A 16039-nucleotide genomic window follows, 5' to 3' on the forward strand; every position below is an offset into this window, starting at 1 on the left:
AAAAGTCACAGCCCAGATTGCCATAGCTTGCTCCATTGAAGGGACAGTGAGGTTCACACCTTGGGCTTTTGGGATACTGGCCATGCAATTAACCCCTCAACTACCAGTGCTGCTAATTGAGTAAGGATGGAGACCCTTAAGTTATAGCATTGGTGAATTTGTTTTGTCGCTGTTCCTATGCACTTTGGAATTTTTTTTCTCTCTTTCATAACATATATTCATAATGCTATTGAAACATCTGTACTGAAACATGGACTACACATTTTCTTAACTGAAATCATTTGTACTTATGAATGATTAATCTTTCTGTAAGTCAGATAAAAATGTGGGGCTTGGGGATAAACACTGAGTGGTTAATAACAAGGTCAGCATTTCAAACACACCAGCAGATTCCCAGGAGAAAGAAGATGGTGTCTACTCCTATAAGGAAACCCCAGGTCGGGTTGCTATGGGTCCAAATCAATGAAATAGCATCTTTTTTGTTTGTGTGTCTTGGAAGACAAATTGTATATGTCTTAAAAGCCAAATATCGACAGACATGTGTCTATATTTGTAGACATACACACACAGAGATCTACATTGCACTGAGTGAATCTGCTGCACAAGATCTCCTCAGAGGGTTGAAAAGCAAAGCTGGTACTCGGAGGACTCAGGCATGCTTGACATGAAGCATGGTGTTTTCAATTGCCTCAACTGCAAGTCAAGCTAGCTGAGACACTGAATAAGGAAGATCGAAGAAGAATGGATGCGTTTGAAAGGTGGTGCTGGAGAAGAATACTGAAAGCACCATGGGATGCCAAAGGAACTAATAAATCTGTCTTGGAAGATGTACAGCCAGAATGCTCCTTAGGCAAGGATGGCAAGCCTTCATCTTAAATAGTTTGGATATATTTCCAGGAGCAATCAGTCCCTGGGAACATATATCATGTTTGGTTAGTTGGAGGCGGTAGTGAGAGAGAGGAAGACTCTTCACAAGACTGACAGGATTGAAACAGTGGTGGTCCACCATCACCTCAAACATGGAAACAATTGGGAGGAGAGCACAGGACCGGGCAGTGTTTTGTTCTGCTGTACATAGGGTCGCTATGGGTCAGAACTAACTCAAAAGCACCAAATTACAACCACCACCACAACTGCAAACATATATCTCCCGTCATTAATTGGGTAGAACCAAAATAAAGAAATATAATGAAGACATTATGCTGATTGCTTATGTCTGAGATGGAAGTAAAAATCTCAAACTCGCTTTAAAATTTACATAACCAATACATATATACTCTAAGTCTCACAATTTTGTTTACCTCATGAATGCATCCAAGCCCCAGCCATTTTACTAAAACAGACCAATGGAGCTGCTGATTATAAATCCAAGCAAACTCCAGTTCCTCACTCTGACACACTAAGGGCTATCCTGCTATCATGTTAGGATGAAGACTGGCCTGCTATGGAGAACTCAGAACTGTCCTTTTGGCATGATGCCTCTGGCTAATGATTTTGCCAATTGTTATGGCAGTGGTTATATGAGATAGAAGGAAAGTACATTTTGAGAAGTTAGTAAAATATTCTCTAACATAAAGAGAAACCGAGAGTAGTGAAATTATCCTGAGCTTATAATTTTGATATTCTGGTGGAGCAGAAAAAAATATGACTCTACTCAACTTCTCAAACTACAGAAAACTTTAGTTTAAATATATATATATATATATATATATATATATATATATATATATATTTTAATTTTTTCTTGGTTTTGACTTTCTGATTTAGAATATCCCCACAAGTGCATCCCTACCATATGAGGGCAAAATCAGAATTAATAACTCTAAACTTTGCCTAACAGACAGTAAAAAGACTGAAAATATTCAATACATGCTTAAAACTAGATGTTAAAATAAGATCTTTGATAAATTTTTAGTTCTGCTATTTAGAAAGCACAGGAGCTCATGCTGCAATTTCTCTTCTTGATAGAGATTCGTCAGTGGTTGATTCCCCAAACTTCACGGTAAGTGCTTGCACAAATGTGATCAACCAAAATCATTAGCATGTATTAAAGGAGACATTTTCAAATTGATGAGCAGTACTGAAGAAAGGTATTAATATCGATCTCCTTTATGAAACCTATTGGAGTATTCAACAATAATATAGCCTTTGAGTTATTATTTTTCTATGAAAGCGTTATCCTCCTATGTGCATTTTGGTAAAACTCCCATTTGAAACCCATTAAATGAAGTTTGAGAGTCACATGAAACAGTAAGCATACACATTAAAAAGGGGGCGGGTGCAGTATTATCTTTGACATTTATAAGCAACATTGTTTCAAAGTAATTTCTTAGATTTTAACTTTCGCATTCATTGATTCTGAAAGTCCGCGATTGCACTTGGTAACACGGTGCTGTCACAAATGCCTGTTCAAGGAAAGAAATGCACTTAACATTCTCTTTAGCTCTTTCCTAGGTAGCTTAGATCAAGACAGCTTTCTTGTACTTAACACCATCATCTCTTTCCACAAAAAATTGTCCACACAAATGCAAACATTTTGAGAAGTTAGTCATAAAAATCCTGTATAGGACTAACAGTCTAGTAGAGCTGTGAACAGTATCAAATTATTTAACAGTTTATTTCACTTCAACAATGGTGATATTGTGGAATGCACACATATGATTTTCTAGTATGTCATGATCCATATGTTGTTTAGATTCTAAAACAAAGCTGCTATTAAGAATATCTAGAATCTCTTTAGAATATATTTCGTTTTACTTATGAGTATAATTAACATACCTATCAATATACATCTTTATGAAAATATTATTATAAAATAGTTTTACAAGTTTGTGGATGCTTACAGAATGTTATATTTCAGCCTAAATATCCAATGGTGCAAATTTTCCAAGAAAGTATGCACCTTACATTAAATGTTCTTCCATTTTCTCTGCATATAATTGAACCATATTTTTTTGGGAACAGAGTTACTGAGATAACTAACCAGCTGCTTTAGTAGTTGCTAACAGTTGTAACTTCCTCATGATATACAGGAAATTCCCCTGTAGTGGGCTCGGTCACCATTTCCCTTTTACACGGTTTAAATGGAAAAAAAAGCAAAAAACAAACTTAAAGCATAAATAAAGAATTCCAGAATTTAAAAAAAAGTCATTGATAAAAATATCTATTGCCAGTTCAATGCAAGACTGATCTATGAATATGTTTTATTGCTGCTCCACATGGAGGGATTCTTGAGAGAACAAGAAGACAGAAGAAGAGAGTTTTTCTTAATAGGTCATATATTTGGGCTCTGTTTACAAGATACTGAAACACTGGGATATGCATGAAAAATTTAGCCATGCACAAATGTTTTCAATTACTCACTTTTTTGGCGTCACTCAGACTGGACCAAACATGGAAATTATTTTTCACTCTATTGTTCGTTGTACTGTAGATATGAGCACATAAGTCATATTTCTCAACTTATCTGTATGTAACTATGACTACGCTCCTTTACTATATCAGAATTAAGGACCTGATTTAAGGAATTAAATCCATATGACTTAAAATGAGGCATTTTAAGTTCCCAAGTGTGGGCATAGGAACATCGGTGACAATAAATCAGAATGACTTAATTGAATTATTTTGTGAGTTAGGAGCTACATTCGGTCATTTAATAACTATTGAAGCTTTAAGAAATGTGTGTGAACTTTTACGAGGTGAATATAATTTGAAAAAAATATCAGGAAGAAAAAAAATCAAATCCACACATGATAACTGGTTTTCCCGCAACATTCAATTGCAGAAAGGGGCTGTTCCCATGGTTTCTGGCTTCAGAGTAAATGCCGCAGTCCCATGTGACACTGCACCTTCAGCGAGAATTCCTACTACTGGTTTCCCAGCTTCTGCTTGAAACTGACATCATACCCTGCAAGATGAAGGGGCCAATGTGCTTCTTAAGAAGCAAGTAGTCATGAGACTTCACCTGCCGCCACAGAGAGACAGGAGAAAAGGTGAGGGTGAGAGACTTAGCAATTTCAAGAGCCGCAATTTACCCTGGAAGACTCTACTTAATATTCCGCTTGATCTGCCAAGTTTATAGCCTGGCAAATCTGAATACAAATGTCGATGCAAATGTGGATTCATTATTCTTACAAGGTCTTTGTGTGGAAGCTTAATGTTACCTGGTTCCTATGGTTGCTCCGGGAACATAGATTGCAAGAAAGCAACAAACCAAACCAAACCAAAAGACCCGGTGAAAAGAAGAAAATAAAGGAGGGAAGATAACAGAAACAGAAATAAATGTTTACAATGCACTTCAGTCTGAAACCTGACAATACATTGGAACAAAGAGTTGTCATTACAATCTCTTCTTATTGCCAGCTATTAGATGTTTGCTTCTCATCAGCACCAGAGGAGTTAACCACTCAAGAACATTCTACCCAGAAACAAAACATAATAATTCTCCTTTTACTGATGATAACACATTGTTCCCATTATAAAACCAATTCTTCAAATTGTCAACAAATTTTACCATTCCCTTATAATTATAGAGCTCATGCGCTGGTGGGACCTACACATTCCGATCTCTAAGAAGAATGAAAAGGAATTAAAAAAAAAAGCCACCCAACAATTCCCTTCCTTTCATTACGGATTTATTGCCAAATAATTCAGAATCAACATGTTAAGAAAGCTAAAATTAATAAACTACACATTGAAAAATCACAACAGTTTAACATCATTCATTTATTGTTTACCATAACCCATTGCACGCAAAGGTTGCAAACCACCACTGCCTCCCCCTAACCCCCCCCCCCACGCCCAAGTTAGGGAAAATCCTGAGAGGCTGCAAAATTATGATTCTATCTCATATACCATAGTACATTGTTCCGATGGATCTTTTGCATGATTAGCTGTTGTTTACATATAAATACCTTCTCCGGAAATAAAAATGTACTGAAGGCAAAAAGAGCTGCAAAGCTAAGCAGATCCGATGATCCCAAGATCATGCAGGAAGGCTGGTTTCTTCATCCATAAATAAAGCACATTTGCATCCATTCAGTCAAATTAGCTCCATTAAAAAGGTGGTTATAATTAGCTCCTTTTTTCTGGTTCACGAGTAAAATTCTTGCATACCTGCTGTTTTGATTAAATCCACCATTGTCTTCCAATAGCTATTGCTAATTCTTCCTGGGAAATCTTCTGTCGAGGTGTTATTTTATTCTGCGCTTCCTTTGGTTGTCTAATTTACACCAGGTCCCTGCAGTGTTTCCTTAAGCCATCCTCTTTGTCTTGCCTTTGAAATTTACCAAATCTTACAAGAAATCAATACTTAATTGATTATTCACTTTTCTGCAGCTTCAAACAGCAAGCACGCATCCGATCCCGGAGCAGTGCCCAGATTTCCAGGGCAGGCGGGTGCTTGGTGGCAGGGCTCTGCAAGTGTCCAGCAGCAGGCGTTCCGTGAGCCGGGCACTGGCGTGGCGCGCCGGCGTCTGACGGAGCAAACGAAGATACTCCCACGAAGCAGGAAAAGTTCCTGGAGGAGACCGCTCCATCTCCAGGCTTTGGATAAAAGGCTGAAGCAGGAGCCATTGGAGACCAGCATATTGCACTCTTTTCCCTTGCATGTAGCCTTTGGCTTTTTGCTTACCCTTTTCTTCTCGTGCCACGGAAGTGGAATATCCCAAGTGCCACTGAACTCCGAGAACTCCACGCCGGAATGGGGGTGAGACTGGTGTCGTACCTCTGGCATAGGACAGGGATGGCAAGCATGTAACATTACGAAATGTAGGGCAAATTCAAGCGAAAGAGGGAGAGAGAGGGGGAGAGGGAGAGGGAGAGACAGATGGCGGATCTGGCTAAGAGCCAAAGCCAGTGAAATGAATTACATCGCTGAATAACTGTACACCATTGATTCTGCCACTTGTTGCTGCATGGCCAAAAAAAAAAAAAAAGCCCCTGCGTCTGCCGGAATCTGCTCCTTATTTGTCTTAGGTGCAGCAGTGACCTTTCACACATCACTCCCTCCTGACAACGACCTGCTCCGGGTGCCTTGGGTGGGCGTGTAGGTGTGTGCAGATGTGGCCGTGTGCATGTGTGTGTGCCTGAGAAAGCGAATGCGAGTGCGCGTGGATATGCATGTGGGAGAAAGGAAAAACAATCCAGCCATTTTTGTTTAATGAGGAATGGAGACGGGCTTTCAGAGACGTGGTTATGTGCCGCATATTAATGCGTGCTCATCAGGCAGCCCCCCCCCCCACGTTAGCCATGAGTGGCGCAGGAGTGAAGCCCTCTGTAGATCCACCACGTGGGAGAAGCAGCCCACGAGGTAACACATCATCTCTAAACCTGCAAATGTGGCACAAGGAATTCCGCAGAACAAGTTACTCTCTGACAGAAGAAACGCTGGTCCTACGGATGTGATGTTTGGGTGTTTTTGAAAAGACAGCCAGTCTCAGCAGATTGTTCAATAAATGCTTCCTACCCAGGATGAAGGGAGACATTATGGGATGCCCAGGGGGCTGTGGAAATCAAATACAATGTTTGAGTAGCACAATTTGAGGTACATTATAAAAAGCAATTTGAATTGCCAATGAGGCGACACATATCTGCATGCTAATTAGACCTGTGTCAAGCTTAGTCTGCAGGCTTCTGTTGATGGGGAGAAATGTGCATGGAGCTCTGCTGAGCGATTGTTTCTGCATAAATTATCAGCTTTGTCCAACTGATCATTTTTCCAAACAAACATGAAATGCAAGATCAAAAGGCGATTCTAAAATTAAAATTATTGATTGACAAAGCCTAGATTTCAGAATCTAATTAGAGGAGGCACAAACAAAAGCTGATATTATTACAGACTATGCCTGAGCTAACAGCCGGATTGTGCAGGGTTTGTAATTTATCTTTGTTTATGCAGCCAGGATATTAAAAATGTAATTAAAATGGTAAAATGATCTGATCAGAAATAGCCACCTAGTGGCAAGTATATTGTTTTAAATGGATTATAAAGGCATTGGTCTGTGCAAATAAAAAGCTTTTTGTTTTTTCTTCCCTATGACAAACCTAGCATCTCCCTGAAATCTTGCTAAGTAATTTATCTTTTACTAATAAGTTGTCTTTTGTGTTTTGTTCCATAGATAGGCAACGTCATTTATAACCCTCATTTGTGCACTAGTACACATGCTGTTATTACAGGGGGATCTTCCATACATTATGGTATGTGTTGGTCACAAATGGAAGTCACACAACACTTATTTTCTGTACACTCATCAATATATTAAAGAATTACAATTATACATATTTGATGACATGAGCAGGCAAAGTCACTATTCTTTCTTTGGCTCTCTTATATTTGAAATGGATCTGGGTATCTCTGAAACTTGGCATTGATTGTCATCTTGAGCCCTACAAATAAGGTTGCAAAGCAAACCCATATGCCTACTGAGAACCCTCTTCAACTTACTACTTCAGAACAGATTCAGTTACTTAAAAGGGAAGTAATAAAGGTGATTCAAGTGATTTATAGGCTATATCTCTTCTCATTTAGCAACATTTTGGATGTACCAATGAATTATTTTAGAAGCCAATTGTCTAATATAAAATTTATTAACCCAAATGCATCTGCTGTCATCTAATTGTGGATTTTTGCAGCCAGCTGTGAGACAGAGCCTCCTGATTCCCTAATAAAGCATCTGAAAATGCATGATAAGTATTTTAAGAAAAATGAGAGCCTTGTGGTGTGAGGTTTACATAAGAAACATTAGAACCCAGCTCTGTTTCTTTTTTCTTCTTTTCCCCATGAAATCACTGTGGACCTGCTCCATTCCCCTTTAAGAAATTCACAATTTAGGATCCTGTCAGCAGCTCTGGGGTCTTTTGTTAGGTGCACTTAAAATGCCAGATTAAATATTAATATGTGGTTAGAATTGTGCTATTTTGCAAGCCCTGAAACCCTATTAGTAAATCATGATCTGGTGACTGATGTGAGAAATTTGCAGGTGCGAACAGTGTGGATTGCCTTATACCCATCAATCTGATGGATCACTAATTTCCATTAAATTGGGCCTTTGGACTCCTCTATGTAGGTAGGTTCATGCTTTTTCATTGCTAGAGAACATAACCCACTGAAGGTAGCATCCTTTTCCGGCAAATTAAAAACAAATCATGTATCCTAATAGGCAGATTTGTTTGTATAATCACTTTTTTAATGCAAAGGCTCATTTAACAATCTTTGCACAACTAATGCTCTTATTCAAAACGGATTTTTGTTGCACTTTAAAATTCCCAAGGAGAAATAGTTGTTGTTTCCGTAAGTTTCCATACATGTTTTAAAGCTAAATAAGCGAGGGGAAAGGCTGAGATAGAAAGAAGAGGGGTATATCAATTTATTAGCACTTTCATTCATCAAAACATAGGAACTACAAAAGATTCTGGAACACAACTTAATGTTCAACGGGGTTGCTGTTGTGAGTTGCCATCCAGCTGATTCTGACTTGTGGCAACTTTATCCATGTGTGCGCGGTGAAGCTGTATCATGGAGTTTTCAAAAGTGTGACCTTTCAGAAACAGATCTGTCTTCCAAAGTACCTTAGCCATTTTTCCTACCCAGGGAAGCTTCTTCATCTCCGGTGAGCTAGAAAGTGGAGCAGCACACGTAAGACCAGTGAAAATACTTACAAACTACAATAGTATAACAATATGAAAAGTTGCTTGCAAGCACTCTCTCTATCATTTCTGAAAATATTTCTCCATAACATGTGACTGCCTTGGATGTGAGAGGCGGAAACATGGCTTGATTCTGAAGTATGGTTGAAATCACTACCTAATCTTTTGATAACCCAGGTGGGAAAACATCTTTATTGGCTATATATATTTTTTTTCAGACAGATGGGACTTTACACCCAAATTCTTGTAATGTGGAGTAGTATTTACTAATTACAAATAATTTTTTTCTCTCTGTGGATACTATCTGAGTTTATGTTGGGTTCTGCCTTACCATATGTCCCTTTTACTCTTTCCTTTTTACAGATCAATCTACAATACAAATATGTTCATAACTTTTACAGGGATAATCATGAAGGGCAACTGGACTCTCCTATCTCTGCTCATCCTTTATTTTTATTGTTATTTTTTGCCATTACTGCTTTAGCAATAATAAGTAGGATTCAAAATAGCATTTGGCCTTTATATACTTTAGTTTCATTTTAGGTCAATGTCATTACTGAATTTTCACTTCTAGGAATAAAAAACCCATCATTATAAATTGTTTGAAAGTATTAAAATTTAAACTATAAAATCAGCTAGAATTAATATATTATAACACATGCATCTGATATAAGATTCATGAACAAACATACCAAATTTTACTTTTCCATTAAGCCTAACTCTCCAAACTATGACAATCCATCCCTTACAGTATGATACAATTGTCCTTACTTAACCTAGAAAGTATAACTTGGAAAATAGACACTATTCTCTGAAAAGACAGAATAACACTTTTTTGCTTGTTTGTTATTGTCTCTATTTCTGGTTTGGTTTCAGTTATTCTTCTCCCACCTGCCCATTCAAATAAATGAAAGCATGAAATCATGTTACTGTTTTTTCTCTCTGGCTTTATTTTTCCAACTTTATGAAGAAAATGTTGCCTTTTCTTTACATCCCATCCCAATGTTCAATTAATTGGCTAAAATGAAACAAGATGACAGTACCGCCAGCAACAGATTGCATACAAAGACAAACACAAAACAGAAAGTTTACTATTCTCAGTATTGCATTAGATTAGGTCATCATGTTTCATATTTAAATACCAAGCCAAACTCACCGCTATTGAGTCAATTATGACTCATAGTGACTATATAAAACCGGGTGAAAAGCCCTTGTGGGTTTTTGAGTCTCTTCATTTTTACTGGAGTAAAATACCTCTTCTTTCTTGCATGGAATGGTGGTTATTTCCAACTGCTGATCATGCAGCTAACAGCTCATTGCATAACCCACTGTTGCACAAGGCCTCCTCTACCAAGCCAATACTTCCCCCAAATAATGTTGACTTTGGTTACTTTTAATGATTGTTTTACACCAAATATGAAGACAGAAACCTTGTTTCTCCCATTAATTAAACACAGTTGCTACTATGTAGTAATTATCACTTAGCTATTTGTGAATCTAATTGAGTGAGAAAAGATGCAATGTTATTTTTAGGAGGAAAACTTCCGTATACTTCATCAAAAGAGGAGGTTGTCTTCAAGTATACATTTCTCTTGGTGACATGCACTTTAACCTTATGCTTTAGTTGATTTATATTTTTATTTTTAACTCTTTCTTGTGAATTAGGTGAAAGATTACATGGCAAGTCATCCATTGTACATGCAACAATTCATACACATTTTGCTTCTTGTCACTGATTGCAACCCCCACAATATAACAACACTTCCCTCATTTTCTCCCCATAGTTCCTGTTTCTTTTCCTTTTCCTTTCCTGTTCCTTCCTTGTGAACTTTATCCTTTGGTAAATGTGAACAGTTTGTTCTGGAAGGGTGGATTAATCCAAGGTATACACATCTTAGTCGTGTTACTGTTCCCTTTATAAGCCTGTCTATTATGTGGATGAATATTGAGCCACAGGCATGAGCTCAGTACTGTACGTGAACGATAAATATAGCAATAATTTCAGGGTTCCACAATAAACCTGGTCTCTTTGTGATTTAGAGTTTTGTTCCTGATTTTCTCCCGCTCTATCCTGGACCTTCTAAAATGACTTTACAGTAATTGGTAGTGGAAGTCATGTGTGGTACCGTTCTTTTGTTTTTGGGGTATGAGAGACTAATTTTGTAATGATCCACTCATCTCTTGTACTAATTTTTGTCATGAATACTCAATTTTGAGACCCAGAGGTGTACTTACAAGGCCAACCACAAGCATTTAAGACCCTAGTGGCTATTCACCAAAGTAGAATGTTGGCATTGTCTTTTATGCTATGCCAATTGACCTTGGTGTCCCTGACTAAAGTCTTATGCCATTAGGCCTAGTGTCCCGTTCTCTCAAGATGTTTGGTTAAGTCTAAGACATTTTCATAATTTAGATTCCAGTAGGCTCTACCACATTCTCAAATATGTTGACAACATAGGTAAACGGACAAGTAAAAATATCTTCTATGAAAAGTACACACACACACACACACACACACACACACACATAGGAGGAGGTACCCCTCCAAAACAGGATTGTTTCTTGCTTGGGAAAAATGCCACAGAAACTGTTGTGATATTGAACACAGCTTACAAGGATAGCACTATGGGAAAAACTCAAGTGTACAAGTGTTTTACTCATTTTAAAAAAGGTGAAATGCTGATTGATGACAAATCTTGTTTTGGGCATCTGTCAACTTCCTTAATGGATGAAAGTGTTGACTCATAGTGCATTTGGAGTTTGTTCCACCAGGTCAGATTGTTAATCAAGCTTTCTATTTAGAGGTTCTGAAAACATTTCAAAACAGTATATGATCCCCCTCCCCCCCCCAAAAGGCTTGATTTGTTGCACATGGGGGACAGGTTTTGCCACCATGACAAAGCACCTGCTCATGCAGCCTTCTCACTGCACCAGTTGTTGACAGAAAACAGCATGCCTCTCTTGCTCCAGGAACCTTACTCACCTGACCTCAATCTGTGTGACTTCTTTTTGTTTCCACGAATGAAGAGGAACATGAAAGGACAGTGATTTGATGACTTAGAATAGGTGAAGAAAAAAAAAAAAAAAACGAGGGAGATGCTTCCAGCCATTCAAACAGATGAAATTGAAAATGTTTCCAAGAATGGAATTGCAGATGTGACAATTGTATTAAGTATAATGCAGAGTACTTTGAGGGTGATAAGGCTGTTTTGTAAAAAAAAAAATAAGTAAAATACGTAGCTTTGAATAAAAACTGCCAGGTTTTTAAGGTACTCCCCTCGTATATATATGTATATATAAAGTATATATATCAGCATATATAATATGAATATAATATGCTGTTATACATACACATATGACCATGCTTCCACTTGATGAATCTACTTTTCACATCACACTTTAACACATGACATAATGACAACATAACTTTAAAATAATCCATTGAAAAGATGTGTTTCTTTACTAGAAGGTTGTAATTGCTCAAGAAAGCACTCTGCTTAATATTTTTCTGTCAATTAACAGATGAATGGTTGGATCAGAACATCTTATTTACACCTACAATGTGGTAGTTCTATGTTTCTAAGTAGCTGGCATAAGAACTGTAACAGGCTGTTCACAAACTGCAATGACAAGAAAATCTTTTATTGTGGTTCAAACGACAAAAAGTGTAAGCAGGCTCTATAATATCAACTCATAAAACTTTCTGTTTCCTTCTTTTGTTGTTGCTTTAACATTTCCAGTTGAAACTAGGTCTGTAACCAATTGGAAAGATTGAATGAAAAGAGTAGCAATTTAGTTAATGGCCACCATTATTTTAAATAACTTGGTGAAAGAGATAAAATTTTAAAAATAAATAAATAAGGGAAAATCAGTAGCTTTTCAAAAATTTCTCAGAGTACTTTATCTTTTCTAATCCACGAATCTCACTAGTTTCTCCTAACAGCTCTCTAAATTCTGAGTTATTTCATCTTAGGCAGCAGATTTCACTTTTACAAAATGAAAGGCTTGGGATAGTGTGTTACAAAAATTCATTCTACCTTAAAATCTGAGTGTTCTCATTTTTAAGAAACAATATAAATATTGCTGATTACCTAATAATATATTGTACACATAAAATTAAATCCACTTTAAATACAGTATTTAGCAGCTTCAAACACAATACCCTATGAACAATAAATGTATTTTCTTATCCAACAAATTATGAGTTTATCAAGAATTCTCAAAGTTTTCTCTAACTTTGAAGAGCTCTGATTCTCCATCTAATACCTATTATTTCAGTACAATCGTGACTAAAGAGCTGCATCAAACTCTTCTCTAAGTGAAGAACCAAAATGACCCCTGAAGAAATCAAAGTCTCTCTATTTGCAAATGACGTAATCCTATATAGAGAAGACCCCAAAGATTAAATTAAATACTTCCTCTAACTAATTGAAATATTCGGCCACTAGGCTATAAAGTCAATATTTAGAATTCAGTTGGATTCTTCTATATTAAAAACTTGCATATGATACCAAAAAAGATATGAAACAAACAATAGCAATTACACTGACAACTCAAAAGAAAAAATGTTTAGAAAAAAAATCTTACTAGAGATAAACAAGAGGTATATCAAAAAACCTTGCAAAATACTCTTTCAAGAAACCGAATGGAACTTACACAAATGGAGTAGGTTACCATATTTTTTTTTGGATAGGCAGATTCTGAAAATGTCAACATTGCCCAAATTACTCTACAAAAATCAATGCAATTCCAGTACAAATCCCACCACTATTTTTAAAGAAATAGGAAAACTAATTATCACTTTTATATGGAAAGCAAAGAAACCTAGGATAAATAAAATACTATTAAAAATAAAAACAAAGAAGCAGACATTTCACTCCAGACCTTAAAACCAGAGTAATAGATAGCCAGAGTAATCCCAACAGTTTTCCACTTATACAATGATAGAAATGAAGACCAATGAACTGGAATTGAAACCCCCCAAATACAACCAAATAACTATAGGTATTTAATTTTTGATAAAGAAATAAAACACAAAAACCAGCCTTTTCAACAAATGGTGCTGAGAAAAACTGGATCTCCACTTCCAAAGAAGGAAACAGAATCCTTCCCTCACACCATGTACAAAACAAACTCCATATGGACCAAAGACTTAAACAGAAATCACAGAATGATTGAGCCCATCAATGAAAAAAATAGGGACAAATTTAGGATGCTAACATAAGGCATAAACAAACTCCTGAACATAATGAAAAAGATTCACACTATAGAAGACAAAATGAACCAGGATCTACTAAAAATATAACATTTGTGCACAACCAAAGACTTCATCAGAGTCAACCCATAGATGGGGCTTGGTGGATGGGTACTCAGAGATATAACATAAGATAAAGAGTTCATATCCAAAATTTATAGAGAAATACAATATCTTAGCAAGAAAAATATAAGTAACAAAATCAAAAACAGGACACAAGACACGAATAAAAAATTTACCAAAGCCAATATGTGCAGTGAACAGTCATATGAAGACATGTTCATGATCATTCACAATAAGAGAAATGCAACTAGAATAATGAGATATCACCCCCATGACATGTTTGACCAAATCCAATAATCAGAAAGAAAAAAAAAAGCTGATGAAGCTGTGGAGAGACAGGAATGCTTTTACATTGCCGGACTGTAGGATTGTATATACGTTATGGGAGTCAGTATGGCACTTCCACAAACACCTGGGAATCCAATTGTCTATGATTCAGCAATCTCTCTAGTGGGTATATACCCCAAAAGAAGTTAGGAATATGGTATGAACACACATGTGTACACCCATGTGTATTGCTGTGGTTTCCACAACAGCAAAACCATGGAAACAACCAAAGTACTCAACTATAGAGGAACAGATAAACAAACTCTGGTATAGTCATATCGGGGAATTTTGTGCATTAGTTAAAAAAGAAAAGAAGAGAAACAACGATGACTCTCTCCAACACCACAACGCATGCACAAAGCTAGAGAACATTGTGCTTAGCAAACTCAATCTTACAAAAAGAAATATTTGCCATCACCATTGTATTGGGATAAAACAAAGAGGGAGAAATGTGGTTTATACACCAGGAGACACGATTTTGATGATGACAAGGAGGACATGGAAGAGGGTGGGAACAGGGAAATTGGAGGGATGAGGGCAGGGAGCAGAAAAATGAAGGGTTTAATAATTTAAAAAGTAAAGAATCAAAACAATAGTTCCAGTTTAGCTATGGTGTGACTGGGACAAGGACAGATGATTGGAATCACATGACTCATTTCAGAAATATTTCACTATATCTTGAATATTAGGTAATGCACACATGTTACTGGATGACACGATAAATACTAATTCATTCTTTGCCTTTAATACACTTAAAGTTCTATAGATTCATCAGAAATATATATATACCTAAAAGAGTTATTACTAGGGTTCTAGTTTATACTAGTTTATTCCAAATAAAATATTTAAATGTGTCTCTGATTCAGTGGATGACTTCAGACAAGCTCTCTCTGTAAATTGTCTGTCTTAATCTCCTTGTCATTAGGTGCCATCAAGCCATTTCTAACCCACAGAGATCTTACGCACGGCAGAATGTGACATTGCCAGATTCCAGCCTCACAATTGTTCTATGCTCAAGTCTATTATTGGAGCCCCGGTGTCAATCCACCTCCATGAGGGCCTTCATCTTTTCTGCTGGCCCTCTACATGGTGTCTTCCTCCAGGGACTCTGCTCTCCTGACGGCATATCAAGAGTATAGACTAGGAGGCCTTGCCTCTACGGAACACTCCGGCTATACTCCTGCCACCACTGACCACTTTATCCTTTAGCAGTCCATGGTACTCCGATGTTCTTCAGCACCACAATCAAATGCATGGATTCTTCTTCAGCCTTCTTCATTCTACGTTTAGCCTTCACAGGCACATGAAGCAAGTGAAAATACCATGGCTTGGGTCTGGCACACCTTAGTCCTCAAAGTAACACTGCTGCTTTTCAAGTCTCTGAAGAAGTCTTGTACAGCAGATTTACCTAATTTAATATGTCTTTTATCTCGACTGCTGCTTCCATGAACATTGATTGTGGATCCAAGCAAGACAAAAATCCTTTACATTCTTAACATTTTCTCCCTTTATCACGATGCCACCCATTGGTCCAGTTGTGAGGACTTTATTCTGTTTTACAGTGAGTTGTAATCCATACTGTGGGCTGCAAACCTTGATCTTCATCAGCAAATTATTCAAGGTTTCCATGTTTCCAGCAAGCAAGCTTGTGCTATCTGCGTATTTCAGGTTAATAGCCTTCCTTCAACCCTGCTGTCACATTCTTCTTCATATAAGCCAGCTTCTCTGATTATTTGCTCAGCATATAGA

Source organism: Tenrec ecaudatus, chromosome 5 (genome assembly GCF_050624435.1).
Source record: "Tenrec ecaudatus isolate mTenEca1 chromosome 5, mTenEca1.hap1, whole genome shotgun sequence".
Lineage (NCBI taxonomy): Eukaryota > Metazoa > Chordata > Mammalia > Afrosoricida > Tenrecidae > Tenrec > Tenrec ecaudatus.